At 38.3% G+C, this 19,018-nt stretch overlaps 1 protein-coding gene across 1 annotated transcript in view; it reads left to right on the top strand.

The window, feature by feature from the left end:
• plcl2 (phospholipase C like 2) overlaps positions 1–19,018 on the top strand; it is a 40,772-nt gene that overhangs the window by 4,228 nt on the left and 17,526 nt on the right. The window lies entirely within an intron of this gene.

Below are 19,018 nucleotides of genomic sequence, written 5' to 3'. Positions count from 1 at the left end.
ATCATGGTCATTAAATCCTCTCCATATATTATTTATATTTTAGCTATGAAAATATCAATGAATTTTGCTTCCATTATATAGTAGTAACTTCATCAATTTTACTTTTAAGATTAATTCTGGTCTACTGTTTCCTAATAATGGAGATAGCAGTAATAACAACAGCGTAAGACAATATCAAGTGTCCATTTCAACTCTACAAGATAATTGTTTATATAAGTATTTGTTGTTAACATTCTATATGATGGTGCAGTGCCAGGCTATCCATGCAGATGAGAAATCCTTCTTAAATGCTCAATGACCTAAATTCAATAACCGCCATATCAGATTGTATAACAGTAGCCTTCATGACAAAGCATAATGAAATATGTGAAATGTACCTCAGGTAGTTTGAAATGGTTTTGTGGCATTTCCTTCGCAACACAGTACGCAGATGGATAAATATCTAGTGAATCACAGCAGAGACAACTTACGACAAGTTGGAGACAAAACATATGTTACGGTAGGCCACCATTAGGAGAAGTCAGTTGGGTAAAAAGATTTGTGTTCATACAGGAAGTGAAAATATTAATCAGCAATGGGTTAAAAAAAATTAAGAGAAAACCCCCACTAACAATAAAGCTAACTAAAGTGGAATTTATCTTCCAAATTTCCCCTTTTTAAAGCTGAAATTATTTAAAAAAACAAAAACAATTTAAGTTGCATACGTAAATGTGTCTGTGAATGGAAAATAAAACTGCAACATGCTAATCATTCACTGTTCCACTTGCGTGATGACTAAACTCTCTCTGAATATCCTGAGGAATACATCCAGTAAATCAAGAATGCAGCAAGCTGTGCCCTTGACTACAAGGAAATCCTTTCTTGCAGGTATTTGTTTTTGTTCCTGATAGGTATGACTGATCAAGTAATGCACTGAGATGTTGGTGGCGAAGGAGTAGGCCAGCGTTTACGAGACGGCTTGTTTCACACAATCACTTCTTGTTAAACTCTTTCTCTGAAGCGATGGGAGGATGTGGTTGGAACATCACCCACCATGGTGTCATAGTAACAGCTTGTAGTACCTCTGTGCTTAACAACTTGACTTCTAGAAAGGTTTCTGTGTCACATAATTAGTGTGGGTGTGTATACATGTGTGTGGTTAAGAGTTACAAGCCAGTGCACATTTAAAGCTGCATGGTTGGGGCCGTTCTTCCTAAATTACATACTGAGTCAAGCCAAAGTCCTTGGGTGACAAAATTACACCATTTGTTGAGCTTTTAATTTGGTGGTTGCTGAATAATGCTATACTCCACCCCAAATCTACGCTCAGACTGTCGCTCATCATCCCAGTGACAGAAAACTTTCATGTGCCAGGACCTCTATGGCAGCGGTCCCCAACCTTTTTTGCGCCACGGACCGGTTTATGCCCGACATTATTTTCACGGACCGGCCTTTAAGGTGTCGCGGATAAATACAACAAAATAAAACTAGTACCGGTACCGAAAAAAAGAAGATTTATTCATAACACACGTGAAAAGACCCAGGAAAACCGAGTTAACGATAAAAACGATAACAAAATAACGCTGAAAACCGATAAAAACCCTGAAAACCATACATTTCACACCTGAGCCTCAACTCTCGCGGCCCGGTACCAAACGACTCACGGACCGGTACCGGTCCGAGGCCCGGGGGTTGGGGACCGCTGCTCTAGAGAACTGGAGAGGGTTTGTGGAACCCTCGGAAGGTCTGTGATGGATTCGTTGACTAGACCAGGAGTCGGCAACCTTTAAGTTTATTGGACTAACAAAATTCCGTGTGGAGCCACAAAATATGTCTGAACCTTGTAATAAAAATAGAATGTTACCAAACCTGACTACTGTTCAGTGGGCTGTTTATGATTGTTGGTACCTCAACTTAGCATTGTCATTTTTATAGTTTTGTTCATTTAACTTTTTGCCTGTAGATGAATTGGGGGTTGCAGGCTGGCAGAGTTGTATGTGGGTTCAGAGTTACGAGTTCACAAGCTCTGAACTAAATTTTTCAACTCTGATACCATTAGTTAAACTGATCTTGCCTGTTTTTCATAATGCCAGTTAACATCTGCGTCTCAGATGTTATCCAGCTCCCTGTTACTAATCAGGGCTGCAGCATCCCTTACACTGTGATGAGAAGTTGCAAACAGTTCAGGTAAAAAGTAAGACGGATGACAGTCCTGCTAATGGTGCAGTTTTGCAGTGTGTTGCTCTAGAAAGACAGTAGTCATGTTTAAAATGATTGTTTTTTTTCTTCTTCTTTTTTTTTTTTAAATGGATAAAAGTTAAGACGTATGAAGCTAGATGGTAGGACCTTATTTTACATAATGTTGACAAAAGCTGATGCATCAATGAATTTATTGGTTAATCTGAACTAACACATTTTGTCATCAAAGTCAGAGAGTAGCACAAACTAACCCATTGAGGAACCTATAGATAAACATGTCTCATTTTTAGCAAAGTAAATTCCTGTTTTTTCCAGTGGAGCCTCATGCTGATGCAGGGAAAATATTCTACATATATTGTATACTTAAACTATATTATTTATTTCTTGTAGACCGCTTAAATTGGTTTTGCTGCCGTCCATGTCAACGCTCGATCATGCCTTCAGTTTCTGTGCAGGTCGGTGCTTCTTTCTGCTTGGGGCTGGCTTTCTACCTGGTAAGATCAGTGGATCTGTGCCTCACACAGCCCCAGAGTGGAAGGAAGAAAAAACTATCACAGACTGAAACGAGGTAGTTTACCCAGTCAAGGGTAAACTACCATTGTTCTACCACAAGTCTGTTCTAATACAGTTGTTAAAAATGGCAGCAATTGTTTAATAAAGAAACCAACTGTTTAAATATTATCTAGATATTTACCAGAGTTTTGTTTGTGACATTTCGCATAGTTGCTTTTGTTGAAAATACTGAAACATAAAATGTCAATATGAATTTGGTCTGTAAAGCCTAGCCGTAGCTGAACGCAATGGAAAAACATGAAAAGTCACTCGTGCAGTGGAAAATAATGCAGCAGGAGAGATTAGAGTTATTTTTAGGTTATAGGTTTTCTTAATAATTGGAAACAGTTTTTACTGTTATGATTTCATTGTCCGGTGGCCACATCCTCTTTATGAAAGATGAAGTTTCTTTTTATAGTGATGTTTCAAACCCTCTGAAGGTTTGAAGGGATTTGAGAAAAGAAACACTTTCAGATAAAATGTACTTACTTGTAGCTACATGTAATACTTGTAGTTATGTGTCTTTGTGCTATAAAAAACCTAAATAACTTGGAAAATGAAGCCAGTGAACCTTTTTTTTTAAAGGTTAAAAATCCAGTAATCTGTAGCTGTCCTGGTTTACATATTGAAGTGGACGCAGTGACGTGGTGGTAGGTTTCATCTTTAAACGATTGCGACATAAAATCCACAATAGTGGTTTATATATAACAAAGAGTGAGGAGACCCTCAATGACACCAAAACAAAATGTTTGAGGGCATTTCATCTGCATTTTTTCCCCCTTTTTATTGGGCTTGAGTGCTGTAAAAACATTTAGGCACTGGTTCTTGTGATTGTAGTGAAAACACTCTGTATACCTGGTTTGGAAGGTTGTGTCTTCACAGATGTATGCGCACATTCAGTAACAACTCTTCTTTGACAGCTTGAAATTTAAAACAAAAAGTTTATTTCTGCTGCTCCCAGTTTATCTACTGGGATATGGCTACTACTTTGACCAGTCCATTTTCTTTTTTTTTTCTTTTCTTTTTTAAGCATTCACCTGTGAAGCTTTTGGGTGGCAGTGCATCTCGTAGCTACACTTTTCTTACCCCTATGTCCCACCTCAGATCCTTTCGATTAAGTTGAATCACTCCATTACTTTGCTTTATAAACAACAGTTTTTTTCACAGCTCTGGTATGAGAAGAACACAAACTGTGATGTCCTTCTGTTAAAAGGGAAAACAATATGGCATTAATTATGGCGGACCAGCCGTGCTGTGAGTCCAAACAAGTTACGTCATGGTGATCTTCATCATTGTATCAGATTGCTGACTTAGTTTCAGTGGCAACTCATACAGCGGTGCTTTTCCATTTTTAAAGATCTACATTTACACAAACACTTTACATTACGTCGATGCAGAACACTGAATGTTTTCTAGCAGTGGTTGGGTGTGTAAAAGCAGACTGTTTGGAGAGAGTTTCCTCCTTATAGTGATGAGCACAGACTGTATATAAAAGATGAATGTAGCCACTGTGATGTCACCCATCAGTTTTGGTCTCTGCCATGTTGGTTTTTGGAGGCAAAAGGTAACATATTTGACCATGAGCTCAACATAATAGCTAAGGTTAGGTACCATAAAGCAGCAGTCCCCGAGCCCCAGGCCACGAGTCGCTTGGTATCGGGCGAGAGTTGAAGGTCAGGTGTGAAATGTATGGTTTTCAGGGTTTTTATCGTTAACTCTGTTTCCCTGGGTCTTTTCCCGTGTGTTATGAATAAATCTTCTTTTTTGGGTACCAGTACTGGTTTTATTTTGTTGTATTTATCCGCAACACCTTAAAGGCATAAACCGGTCCGTAGCACAAAAAAGGTTGGGGACCGCTAGCATAAAGATAAGAGATAAGATAAGATAAAACTTTATTAATCCCTCGGGTGGGTTCCCCTGGGAAATTCGGTTTCCAAAAGCACAGCACCGACAGAAGTTACAGAATACACACACACACACACACACACACACACACACATATATATATATATATATATATATATATATATATATATATATATATATATATATATATAAATACAGAGACATATATAAATAAAATATACGAAGGGGATAAATAGAATAAATAGGAATAAAATAAAAATACAAGTGAAGTGTACAGATGTAATGCACACACATAAATATCAGGTAATTAGTATTAAGTACCAGACTATTAAAATACTAGAATTTCACTTCATAAAACTGAAACACAACTTGTTGGATAATACTGGTGTTATCACACGCTATTTAACAAATAATACCAGCACTCTCCTGCTGTTTCTTCTCAGCTCCTGGTATGCAATGCACATGCTACATTATGCACACCTTTTAAGATTTCAAGATCAGGTTTTATACAACTTGAAGACTGAGGCATCATTCAATGTCAGTCTTAGCTGGTAAATTCTCTGAATACTTGGCTTGTAGTGTTGTGAAAGTATTTCCTTGAGTCGAATATCGATAGATATAGATTAAGGATGCTCTTATTATACCTGCTGTAACATACTGCAGTCATCAGTGTTTACCATGTTTATTAATAGCTTTTGAGCACTGGTGTTTCCCTTCTACACTCTAATTAACTGTGCTATATAATTACTGTTGAATGCACAGCCATACATTCTTCCATGTGAGTACTCACACTGGAATGTGTAAGTGTACAGTCACTGCTTGTCCTATTTTAAACGCCCAGAGAGAAATAAGTATGAAAATTAATTAGGGAAATGCAGTGTGAAAAAGAGTCTCAACAAACTTACTAGTCCCCGAGCAAGATACCAACTGATATAATCCTTAAATTCTGTAGTTTAGAAAAAAAAAGAAAGACAAAAGGTCTGAAGTCTTGTTTAGGGCATGATTGAGTAAAGCGGGTGGCGAAACGCTTTCCTTTTTAAATATGATGTTGCAAGTGGTGGTGTTATTGCTGTTGCATTGTCACTTTAATTATGCATGCTACTATGTACTACTGAAATGTTACGACAGACGGGCCCATCATCATTTAGCCTGAATCTGCCAAGAAGAGATTTTTCTCAAATGGAATCTGAATTTATTCTTCTTCTTCAAAAAGTTACTTGAATAATGTGGTGTGCGTGCTGGAGTCTTATCCATTTGTCTGAACTAGTGCCGCTGGCAGCTGATTGTATAATTTATTGATGGTTTTTTGACAGCTGTCCTTGATGTCCTGCTGTGCGTCACACATCTAGCCGTTGTGTTTACGTATGCAAGGCAACTTGCAGAAGCACTAACCGGAATCACTGCCTATTAATTTACCAGGTCGGGTGTCACTGATTTGCACAAATGCTGTTTGCTTCACCAAGTTATTTCAGGGGTAGCTCAAAAAACTTGGCATCAAATACATTTCTACCACATTAACGGCAGAAGTCCTTCTATGCCCTTGTAATGGATGGCATTAATTTTATACTTTAATATGCAGTCAAGCATATTTTTCACAAACACATTTACACAGGATGATAGGTAGTCCTGTGAAAATTAAGTACACCCCATGGCTCAGTAGCTTGTATAACCACGTTTGGCAGAACTAAACTGAAGTTTTGTGGACATTTGTTAATGCACAGCTCTCTTCATTTCAGTTGAGATGAGGTCTGGACTTGGCTCACATGCAACCTAAAGGCAAGCTAAGCTGTGCTGCTATGTTCTTTTTAGAGAGAAATACTTTCTCCTGGCAAAGGAGCCATATTTTCTGTCAGTCTTTTTCTAACTGTAACTGTTATTAACCTTAACATTTTACATGCATGCATGTGGCCTGTAGAGGCCCGAAGAGCTCTTGAGTTTGAACGTTCTGACCTTGAGGTGAATTTGCTCTGAGGTCTTCTTCTAGGAAGATTTTGGCAGCGTGTTAAAACACACCAGAATGCCCCAGACCAACAAACTGCCAAAACCCCTGGTCACTCTTGCTGTTGACTGATTGTATTTGATTAGCTGCACCTGGCTGCTACTTGGCTTCTTAATTTCTATGGAAGCGTAAGACGGCGCTTTTCATTAAAAAACAAAACAAAAAAAACACTTGCTATCTGAATTAACAGGACATCTTAAAATCCTAAAAGAGCTTATGTTGACTTTAAAGCTTGATTTCATTGTTAATGATGGCTCACATGATTTTTTTTTTTTTTGTAAATGTAGTTTTCTCTTGAAATATTGGGATATACTTGTGCCTTTGTCTCTTGAGTCAACATCATTGGACACCACGTAGACTCTGTGGATGAATTTTGAGTGAATTACCCCTAAGTGTATTAAGGGTTTGCTCTTTATTGCTTATGAAATCAAGGTTTCAGGGCATTAGAGGCTTTCTGGGATTTTAACATGTCTTGTTCATTCAGAAAAAATGGAGTAATAAAATTTGAGTTTTGGAATTTTTGAGATAATTGTTTCATTAATTCAGGAAAACAAGGCTGCTTTTGTCAAGTGAAAGCACTGTCTCTGTAATATATTAATTTAATTTCAAATGATTCAATAATGAAAAAAATCCTCAGATAAATTGATTATGAATACCGTTTTTGCAGCACTGCTATAGACTTCATGCTTTATTTTCTGTTGTCCCATTAGTTCTTTTAACGTGGATCGCTTTGGGTAACTGTAACTTCTACACAGTAAATATTTAATACTCACATAAAAATAAACTGTGAGAAGATATTAATGTGTATATTATCTCCAGCTCTGTTTACACTGAGTCTCCTGTTATTGTAATTAGATCACATTTAGTGTTTATGTTGACTTTATAAACTGGGAAGCTTTGTGTGATTAAAATCACAAACTAATATCCTGACTGCAGGGACCTTTAACAGCTGTTCTCTGGGAGTGTTTATCAATAACATTGTTCTTGAGTTCTGATCACTTTCACTTTGAGTTATGTTACTGATGTTAGTATGACAATAACATTAATAGAAAAGTAGTGCATTAATATGTTGGATTGATTCTGCATATTAACCTTTTGTAGTCCTTTTAGAAATGAAACAAAGTTAGTCAGGTCTCTGTTTTTCTCAGTGCCTTCTGTTCAGCCTTAAGAGAGTCCACGGATGAATCAGTTCAGCTGTTGTGATGGTAATACGACTCCTGAAGGTGGAAATATGATGCAGTCTCCAGCTAACGGATGGTGTCAATTTTGCTTGCATCGCGCTGCCTCATCATGGACGCCTTATCAGATGCTGAGAATGTGCCACTGCTTTTCAGTCTTTTTTTTTTTTTATACTGAACTCTGACATGACAGTTTTGCTTCATATTGCCTGGTGGAGTTCTTACCAAAATGTGAAATGCAGTGTTGACCTGCCATCAATAATGCGAGAATTTCTCGATGTTTCACAGTTTTACAGTCTACTTGGAGCTGTAACATTGCAAGACTTGTCTATAAGTGGTGTAAAGAGCCAAACAAAATTGCCAGTTTTTCAATCTAAAATCATAGTTAATCCCAGGCTTCACTTCACGTCTTTGCCCTGCTTTGCTTCGCCACATTTCCTGCTTCCTCTTCTGCTTGACCATCTCAGATTTGCCACAAAATGTATGGTCAAAAGTTTGGATATATAATGATATGTTGATAATGATAATATGGATAATTAATAATGATTGCTGTGAAATTTTAGCTTCATATATCAAATACTTTTAAAGATTTATTTATTCATTTTTTTTAAACGACCTGTCAACCCACTTCCAACATTTTTGTCGAGCTAGTTTTACTTGCTGCTATGCTGGACCTGACATGCAGTTCTGCAGTTGTGAATGGTTGTGTTGAAGTTATTCTACAGCTGGAGGAACTGACTGGAGAGTTCCTCACAGAGTATATAATGATATATTTATGGAGCCTCGTGTGGAGCTTCTTGTGAATTTTTCCCCTACAGCCAATACTATCACAGATAAAATTGCAGTGAACCCTCTGAAGGCTTACCTACCCAAACCTGACATATCCTGCAGAAAAGTCTAACTTTACGTTGTTTTTTATATTTGTCGGTTAAAATGTGTTTGTTTGTTTTTTCTTTTTGTCTTTTTCCCCAATTGCCAAGACTTCGGAGAACAAACAAACGGGTTGTCTGTGGTACTTAAAACAAAAAGGGGTACCGAGAAGGTCTGACATCCAACTTTGGCACCTAAAGGTTCAACGCAAATGCACTCATTTGCTCGCTAACTTTGTCTTACCTGCAATAAAATTTGCAGCAGATTAACTGAGTATTCTAGCAGACTTGTCGGTCTCCATGTACAATGTTTTCCCTGCATAGAAAAATATATGGTGCCTTCCAAAAAGGCCAAGTAATGACGGAGAAAAATCAGCTGCATGGTCGACTGAACAGTTAGTTAGTTACTTACAGTTAGTACAGTTAGTTACTAGTTCAGTTGTTCTTGGATGCCGTCTTAGCTTTTTAAAACAAACATCATGGACACTACTTGGCTAACAACTTGTCATTTCCAAGCTGTTGTCCAGTGAGCATTGCCTTCTCCTTTCTGACTATAGTGGGGACCTTAATTGACAAAATGAATTTTATGTTGTATAGAGTGAGACTTCAAACTTGTTATTGAGGCAACAAATGCGATTGGAAAATATTTAATTAATCAATTAATTTAATTTAGGGTGTCTTTTTTTCCCCAGTGTCTTCCTCGTGTGTCCTGTTCATCTAATCCACACTTAACCCATCCAGGAATCCAAAGGTCATAAACAAACAAAAACTAAATGTGATATTTATAAAGCAGCTATTCTATAGATGGTCACTGATATATGTTTTTAGAGCATTAATAACTAGGGATGGGTATCGTTTAGGTTTTATCCGATACCAGTACCAAACTGGTACTTTTGAAACTGTGCCGGTGCTTAAACGGTGCTCGAACCGGTGCTCGAACCGGTGCTTAAAGAATGGAGAACACAAAATTGGTCCAAAAACCTCTCATGTTCAGCTGTTTTTTTTGTAAAAAGACAACAATGTTAGCCTTTTCTGCAGCTATAGGGGATTTATGGCATCACGCTTGGCTGGAAGCAGTGCTTAAACAATGGAAAAAAACATAAACTTTGTCCAAAAACCTCTCATGTTTAGCTGTTTTCCACTTCCTCTTTGGTCATTTTAGCCTTTTTGGCCAGGGTGAAGGGAGTATCTGCCATCAAACAAGAAGACAGCCGCATGTAACTACGACGGTGTTTGCTAGTTCACCTTGCATGCATTAATTTAATAACATGGTTAGCCTACTCAACGTAAATTATACACGAACAACATTAAGCTACTGACCCAGAGAAGAACGGCTGCTGCTGCCGTCATCATCTGTCATCATTTCTGCTACACTGGCAGGGCTAGGGGCCAGGACTCTACTTTTCGGGTTTTTGGGGGATGTTGCTAACTCCGGGTCCGATAACAGGCACCACACCCGCAGTAGATGTTCTTGATGTGAGGTCTCGCAGCAAGCTATCAAATACGGTGCATTTCTCGGCTTTTAACAAAATGCTATACGTCGCCAGGTGTTTCATCAGATTCGAGGTGTTACCTCCTTTGCACAGTATCACCTTAAAGCACTTGTTGCAGGCTGCTGAGTTTGCATCTTTTGCTGTGAAGTACAGCCAGAATTTGACCGCTTCGCCTTGGGCGTTTTTAATCTGTAGCTCTGCTCTAAAAGAACATATGTACCTGGGCCCGCCTACTATCCTCGGAAAGGTAAAATGATTGGCTAGAATCCAAAGTGTATGACATCTTAGGGAAAAAAGCACTGAAATAAAGCACCGAAATGTGCGCTGCTTTTTGGTCTGGTTACTACCGTTTATGTCAGATGGCACCGGATACCGGTACCCATCCCTATTAATAACAGGGCTAGACTAGAGCTTTTTTTATAATATACTCTGGAATCATTATTTTAGTTGCAATCTGCCTATTGCAGTCAGAGGTTCAGGTTTCTTTTTGTGGCAATGAAAAATGTGTGTCAGTAAAGAAAATCAGTGTGGGCATCTCTTAACAGTTTAGGTTTTGCTTTGGAGTATTTGTCAAACCACCAGACTGGTTGTAGAAAAGATAATATGTGGGCATGTGGGCTGTTCTTCTGTCTTTATGTTACGTATGTGGGAGTGGTTTGATGTTATTGCTGCCTAATGTCTGAGGTGACCGACTGATGACTGTTTGTTTATTGGTCTCTGAATAAGACCCACTGAATTTGCAGGCAAATTAGCTTAACGTGGGAGAATATAGCATTGATCTGGTGTAAGCAGAGCCTTTTAACTGCTCTTCCAGTGAGATTGTTGTGCTTAAAGTAAGCGCAACAGTCCTAATCAGCTACTTGAATTAATTCAGTCAGATGTATAAAGTGACTCAGGGAAAACTGCAGAAAACACATGCATAAATGTTATGCATAGAACATTTTATATTAACCATAAATGAGACAATAACACAATACATTAAATGAATACAGAACATGAATGTCAGATGGCACCCTGACAATGAAAATTTAAAGCAGGTGTTTGAGCAACGTATGAATTCTTTTTTTTACTAGAAACAACTGCAATAAAATGGTAATAAATTCAGAATCATGTTGGAATGAAGGAAGCAACTGAACTTTCTAAAATTCACTAAGTCAGCAGACCGCATGTGGTGTTTATGTGTGCGTTCTTTGGAGTGGTTGCTGAGTCAGACAAAGTAAGGAGATGGGGAAGGAGCAGTTTGAGATGGGATCAGAGATTATTTATTTAACAAAGTAGAATCTCAGAAAGCAATATGTTATAACCCAAGATTTTACTCGTGAGGTCTAATGAGGTAGTCATACTTCTGCATCAAATCTACACTGTGAGTGAGCCATAACCACAAGCCCGACATCTGCAACTGCACACTACATCGATGCAACCTGCAGTGACTCTAGTGAATTCCAGTTTACCACTGTAGAAAGGAAAAGAAATGCTGTGTTGTGGAAAGGGGGTCTTTGACCCTTTTTATTCGGAGTAGCATGAAAGGCCGCACGCAGTGTTCATGGATTAAAGAAATGTCCTACATATTGATGGAAAATATTGTGGTGACCTTGGAATGAGATCTATTACTGGTAATGAATCAAAACTCAATTATGTTTGGTTGATGGCTGACATTTCTCTCAAGGTCCAATAAATTCATACCAGCTATAAAGATAACAAGAAACCAGTTGCAGAAGGTTACATGGTCATGGGTAAAGGCTTAGAAAAAGGGCATTTGATGATAAGAAGAAGAAGAAATCTATTGCTTCTCGTTTCAAACAGCTCATATCTACAGGGCAGGTATCATTTACAGTATGATTTTCACTGGTTTAAATTCATTACTAGCTTATTGTCATCACTTTGATGAGCAATTAGGAAATTGACTAATTACTCAGTCTTGCATTTTTTTCTTCCTTATCTCGTTTTGAAAAGAACCATAACAAATTAACTTTTTGTGAGGGCCTTACAGGAAATTGAACAGAAGTTACCCCTGTGTTATGTCCTAGCGCTTGTTGTGTAATTCAATTGATTGCGCAGGCTGCCCTCACAATGTCACGAAAGATTGATCAGGGTATGAGATAAGGTGATCAGTATGCCCATTTAGGCATATTTGTTACTGTTGTTTTTAATGTTATTGCACTGCAGATAATGCTATCAACGGCTCTTTACAGTTCACACAGTTTAATAAAATGTGACAGCTTTTGTCTAAAACTTAGTAAAGAATCAACCCTGTGGAATATTAACTTTCTGTACTATTAATAAGTAAAGATTCTTATTAATATCACAGAATTAACAGATTCATTTATTGTAACTGTGACTAATGTCTCAATCTAATATTGAGAAGATGATAGGCTCGCTCTCTGCCTGGAGAGCTGATGATGTAAAGCCTGGAACAGCTCCATAGAGAACAGTTGGAAGAAAATGGTGGTAAGCAATTAACTCAGCCCACCCAAGGCAATTTTTTCCTTGTTAATTGTATCCTCTTCTTTTTCAGTGCTGAAAATGTTGCCATAAAAAGACTTAAGTGTCAAATTTGAGGAAACATTTTAACTGTGTGGATTTTGTTGCACATTTTGGTTGATTGTCAGGAAAGCAAGTCCTTTGGATTGTGGGCTGTAGAACATTACATTGTAACAAGATGAATATGCTTTTCACTTCACCTAACAGCTGTTTCTGATTGGTGTAGTTTGTGTTTAGCAGATAAGAAGGGTCTCTGCTACAGTGGGTGAATCTACATTATATGGACAAAAGTGAGGCTACACCTGTTAATCACTGAATTCATATGTTTCTTTCAGTCCCATTGCCACTGGTGTATAAAATCAAACACCGCCAAGTTCCAATGAGGAATGAGGAGTTGCAGTGCTCTGCTTGCTCATTAACTGCGGAGTTTCCTAACCTCCTCTGGTATTAACATCAGCATAAAAACTGTGCACTGGGAGCTTGATGGCGATGGGTTATCATGGCCAACAGGCACCGCCAAACATTTGACAGAGTGATGTAAGTCGCGCAGCCACTAGACACTTGAAAAGTGGAAACATGTTGTGTGAATTGACAAATCATGCAGTCTGCATTTGGTGAATGTTAGAAAAACATCATCTGCCTTACTGCAGCATTCCAAGTGTAAAGCTTGGAGCAGGAGGGATAGTGGTATGAGGTTGTTTTTCTGGGTTTGTGCTGGCCCTTTTGGTTCCAGTGAAGAGAGATCTTAATGCTTCAGTTTACCAGGACATTTTTGGACATTCCAGCATGACCCTGCATGTGTACAAAAACAAGGTTCACAAAACAATGGTTAGATGACTTTGGTATTTGGGAGAATGTGAGTAGCCCGCACAGTGCCCTGAACCCAACCCAAAATGTGATGTCATAAAAGCCTATGTATGTTTATTTTGTGCAAGTGGCTGTATGTACCAAAACAGTCCTAAACGGTATCCAAATTCACTTTTTGACTCAGCAGCCAAGCAGACTAGTAGATGGAAAAAGTCCATTGGCCAAAAATATTTTTAATACTTTAAAATTATAAATTGCTTTTTGATGTTGCATATTGATTAGCCGCACTACATGTTATGACCTACACAGTATCCTGTGTTGAGATGCACCCACTGGATTGGCTGGTGACTAGAATTGGTGGGTTTTCAGCTGATTGGCCAGGACCAGCTGATGAGTATAACTGACTCTAAAGATCCACTGCCATGTGCCAATGACCCGTCCACATCGCTGTAATCGTAAAAATCAGGATGCACAGCAGCTGCTAATGTGCTAGAGCGGCATCTGTCCTTTACTTGTTTTCACAGCTCTGCCAATCCCTATATAAACTTAGTATGCTCAGAAGTCTTTTCTCTCATTGTGTGGCAGCAGTTTGGTAATGTTAACTGTTCAACATTTATTAAATCCAAGGCTGAGCTGATCTGCTCAGCTCACAGTAGATCTTTCATGCACTGAATCTACAGCAGTCACCCTCCTTTGGATGCTTTGAGCCCTGGTGTAGGGATGTGAGCTTAAACAAAATTTAAATCCATTTATAATTGCAGCATCCAACAACTATGAAGAAGAAGACAATTGAGATAAAACAATTTTCAAATTTAGTTTTTTTTGTAATCATGTGTTGTTTTGCATCTTCTTTTTATCTTTCTTTGACAGCTATGTGCCTTTGCTCTTCGTTAAACCTCAAACACATCCCCCTACAGGATGTGGCAGGTTTAGATCAGCTTTGATTACAAAGAGTAGTAAAAACCAGTTCAGCCCTTCGCACACACTTTGTTTTCGAGAAGCCCGGCAAGGACAAGCAAATAAAAAATGCCAGTTTTCCTTAAAAGTTCAACAAATGCACGATTGTGTCAAACACCCAGCTATGGTGTTAATTAATCTTGATCTCAGAACATGCCAATATAATTGCAAGTAGATATTTTTTCCATAATTGATCAGCCCCATCATATTCCTTGATTTGACTGGCTAGTAATCATGTCTTGGCTGGAGAAGCCATAAAGATGGAATAAAAGATGGAAATAAAATGTGTGTCAGATTGTGACCTAAATAAGTCGAGGGCATAACCAGAGTGCCCGTTAACAGGGTAGAGATTCTTAGTATAGTTCATTATGACTGTTTTGGTTAGCTTCTCACATGCTAGGTGGTGGACACCCTGTCCTGATTTACTCACACTTTGTGGGAGTTAAACATTACCCCTCTTGTATCCTAGGAAGGTCTGTTCTCTAACCCTGACCTTTTTCCTAATCATCTAACTTAAACGCTACTTAGTCTAAGAGATATCATTTGCCAATCTATAACTGTAGCAAATTAATATGTGATAGAAAATAGGTAATTCACTATTTTAAATGAAAAGATATGCTTGGTTGGTGGATTTTAGATTTTCTTCTTCCACTAATCTCCTTGTCTGGTGAGTCACTCTTGGACAATGGCATGGATTATTATTTGCCCCTAAAAGAGTAGATAGTACAGTTATTGCAGGCTGCCATCTTTTGAGCAAACTGACAAAAAAGGCCACAGCTGATCAATCCGCTCCATGTCAGTTAGATTACACAACACAAAACCTCTTAGAGATTAAGAAATGGATGGTTGAAATACCCAACCAAAAAGTTCTTATTTTGAACCACTGCACAGAAAAACAAACAGAAGACAAACACCTGCATAAATGAAAGTTGAATCTGTTAAACTGTATGGGAAAGATACAGCAGGTTGGCCTTTTTAAATACATATTCCTTTTTTATTTCAGCATGGAAAACTCGTGTGAAAAACAAGTTTTAGTCACAAGTTTCATTTATATCCACTCAGGAAATGGCAGAGCTGTTAGATTTATCTTGTGTTACCTCTTTCACACTTCATGTGACCAACAGACTCTTACCATATGGTACATAAAAACAGCTGGGTCTGCACCAGGTCTGAACTCCCCTGGGATTTGACAGCAGTGCAGCTGGAGAACAAAAAGTCCCTATTTGCTAATTTTAATAAAACCGAATTCTCATTACTAGAAGATTGTGGTTGTTTGTTGTTGTATAGTGTATTAGTGAGCTAATATCAGTTTAACTGCAATATAATATCTCATGTTTCTTTTTCTTAGTTAAAATAATTTTTTACGTAATAAAACCCAGTGTATTGTTTTGTTTTTGGTGTTTGTGCACTTTGGTTTACGTTGCGTGCACAAGCAGGAACAAGTCTGTTCCAGTCGTCCAACAAGTTTTTAGCATTGCCCCCAGGTGGTAACAATGAGTTACATCAGGTAGTTTGTCAGGAAGCTCTGCAGCTCTTGTAGTCCCTTAGCGCTGCACAAGTCTTAGCTCAGCTAAAATATGCAAATATTTTTGTATTCAATATTTCTTTCTCTTGCTTTTACTGTTATCTGGTTATCTGGAAGCTGGCAAACAACTGAAACTGAAGAACGCATTTCGAGCTGCCAGGCACGAGAAGATTGTATAGAGGGGCGAGATTAGATGTTGCTATGCAAGCAGAGGACACATGGAAATCTGAAGACGACTACTAACAAAAATGTTAGTAGTTTTTTGGACCTCTGGACTAGACCTCATTTTATGTTTGGACAAAGTCTGCCACGTAACAAATCAGCCACAACTATTTGGGAATGCTTTGTGAAAGGAGGACGATCTTCAAAAAACAGTTCCTCTTGAATTTCTTATTTATTTATTTGCAAGAAATGGGTAATTTTTCCTCATTGTTTATATTTGTTGCATATCTAAAGCGATATACCCTGATATGGCCATATCTGAGCGAGGCCAATATCAGCTGTCCAGTACATCAGTTTGGCTTTGTGTAAAGGTATATATATAATATACTGTTTTCTTTCTAAGACCCCTAACAGTTGAGACACTGTAGGAATTCTTGTTGACGACTGTGATTTTATAAATTAGCAGTAAATAAGGGCCATGCACCATCACAAAGGGGCACATTTGTGGCTGCTTGTTACATTTGTACTCAGATGAAATTCATTTCATTCACTTAATTTTTGTTACTGTATATTTAAGCCTGTCCTGGCACCGAGCTAAAAGGTGATTTATGCTGCAGTGAGACTGAGGTGATGGTTGTTGTGGAGGATTTAGGTAGAACAGTAGAGCAAAGAGTAATGGGTCCCATGTGATGTCTTCAGTTGCACAGACAGTTCATAACTGCTCGCTGAGCCAGAAAAAAAATGCAGTTTTCCGTCCGTTAGGGAATTCAGACTCCTATGGGATCTTTGAGCAGTTGGACATATGCAGTCTTACTTGGTTCTCTCCCCCACTATCTTGCTGTCGACACACACACACACACACACACACACACACACACACACACACACACACACACACACACACACACAGATATCGAACATACACTGAAACCATACATACAGGCTTAGAATTAACTTCTCTTTTCAGGGTGTCTGATGGTAATACCCAGGGTATTATCTTAGCATTGTGAAGCACAAACAAAACGTTTAATATCTCATTTGCGTTCTACTGTCGTGCCCTAACAATGCAGCACGGGTTTCCTTCTCTCAACAAAATTAATAAAGTAATAAAAGTAAAAAAACGAAACCATCTGTAATAAACATAATGAAATGAGGATCAATGCAGAATATTTCTCAAAACCGGAACCTCCATTGTCCTGCTGTGTATTGTTCTGTTGCAGAGGATTCAAAGAAGGGATGACTAATAGCGTGGCACGGTCATGTATTTTGGATGCTTACCCAAGAAAATAATGTTTCTGTGTTTGCTTACAGTCCTTGTTACCACACAGTGATGTTAAACAGACTGAGCGGGGGTTAGATAAGGTTGATAAGTACTGAATACAGCTTGTACTTACTGGTGCTATAATGTCTTGCTCATGATATATATTTACACCCATACTTTTCTAACATATGGTCCTGTGGAACTTTTCTACTCTAATGAAGTTACAGCCCTTAATTTTTGACCACGGATCCCAAATAAAGGTCCTTTAAATCTGACTAAAAGTCAGCAGGGAAAGAAAGATCACCATCTTTCTTGTAACTGCTAACATTACGGGGAAATTGTAGCTAGCTTGATCTGGTGCTGTGCTTTGACTTGGCAAAGAAACAGATGAACAGAGATAAGTGATGGAGATTAATATGTACCCTATAAAACAAATAAATGTAGCTATAAATAGCCCATCTGATCATGATCATGTTGTCTTTTGAAAACCATGTAAGGCTAAATGAAGCTGCACTTGCAGCTTGCAGTATTGTGGATCACCTGACTGAAAAAAAGACTGTTGCATAACAGTTTTTTTTTCTAAGGAAACATTAAATGGTAAGACAAGGGTGCTTTGGCAATCTATACCTATTGTAGTGCACTGGGTGTGTGTACTACAATAGGTACACACTGGGTGTGTGCAGTATTTTTATCTCCTTATACTGACTGTATTATGGTTACTGCCTACTGATGACTATCCTAAAATCCACCTTTTTGTCCAGATCAGAAGGATTATGTAAGGAATTCCCATTTTAGGTTAGGGCAAGAACTGACCTTAAGCAACAGACTGCAAAATAAGGTCCATCCATGATCATTACAGGGGCACAAGATAAGAGTCAGTGTCTGTTTTTTTATACTCCAACACACAGATGCTGATGAATCAATTTGGAAAAAAAATGACATTATATAATTGTTTCGGTCTGTGTTTCATCTCAGAAGCGCCTACTGACAGATTTGCTTGATCATTTCTGTTATGTAAGATGTTTGTTACTACGCTTGGTTGTATAGATGGTTTTTATGTTAGAGAAGATTTTGTTTCAGCCTTCCATCCTCATCATTCCAGCTACTTAGACATCTTAATTGTACAAACTAATAAACAATCTCACTGAGAGTGGGCTGTCGGCAGCAGGGAGAACTATCAGGAGTGTCCATTGCTTTTGCTGCATCTTGACCTCTATATACATGATGTAATAATGAGTAGCCAATCCCTTTGTGCCTCTAAAAACAATAGCATTTCACTCATTCAGTCGTTAGATTAAAAGAAAATAAAGGTTGATGTTTCTACTGGAATGTATTGCAACGTAGTCTAGTTACATCATATAGCTGAACAATGCTGCCACAGGATGATTAATAAGGGTGTGGTTTTTTCTAAAATTGTGAAATGACTTCAATAATGTCAAGTGTAAAATGCTGTTGTACTGAAGGGAACTGCTGCGATGGAAAGAGCAGGGTTCACTGAAAATGTCAGACGTGTGACTGCTGTAGATGACTGGATTTGTGTGGGTGATGCTCTCCTAAGGGAGATTCCTTGTTGTATCTGTATAATACACAGCGACAGGTGCCTTAAGTCAACCAACAAGGTTGCTGCTGTTGGACCAAGAAGGAGGACTATCTGGGCAAACAGTATGTCAGAGTGGGCAGCATGCTGGGT

Source organism: Diplotaxodon limnothrissa, linkage group LG11 (genome assembly GCF_057381915.1).
Source record: "Diplotaxodon limnothrissa isolate DT_005_m linkage group LG11, D_limnothrissa_male_GT1.1, whole genome shotgun sequence".
Taxonomy (NCBI): domain Eukaryota; kingdom Metazoa; phylum Chordata; class Actinopteri; order Cichliformes; family Cichlidae; genus Diplotaxodon; species Diplotaxodon limnothrissa.
The sequence above is the reverse complement of the archived record's forward strand: the minus strand, read 5'-3'. Positions and strand labels throughout refer to the sequence as shown.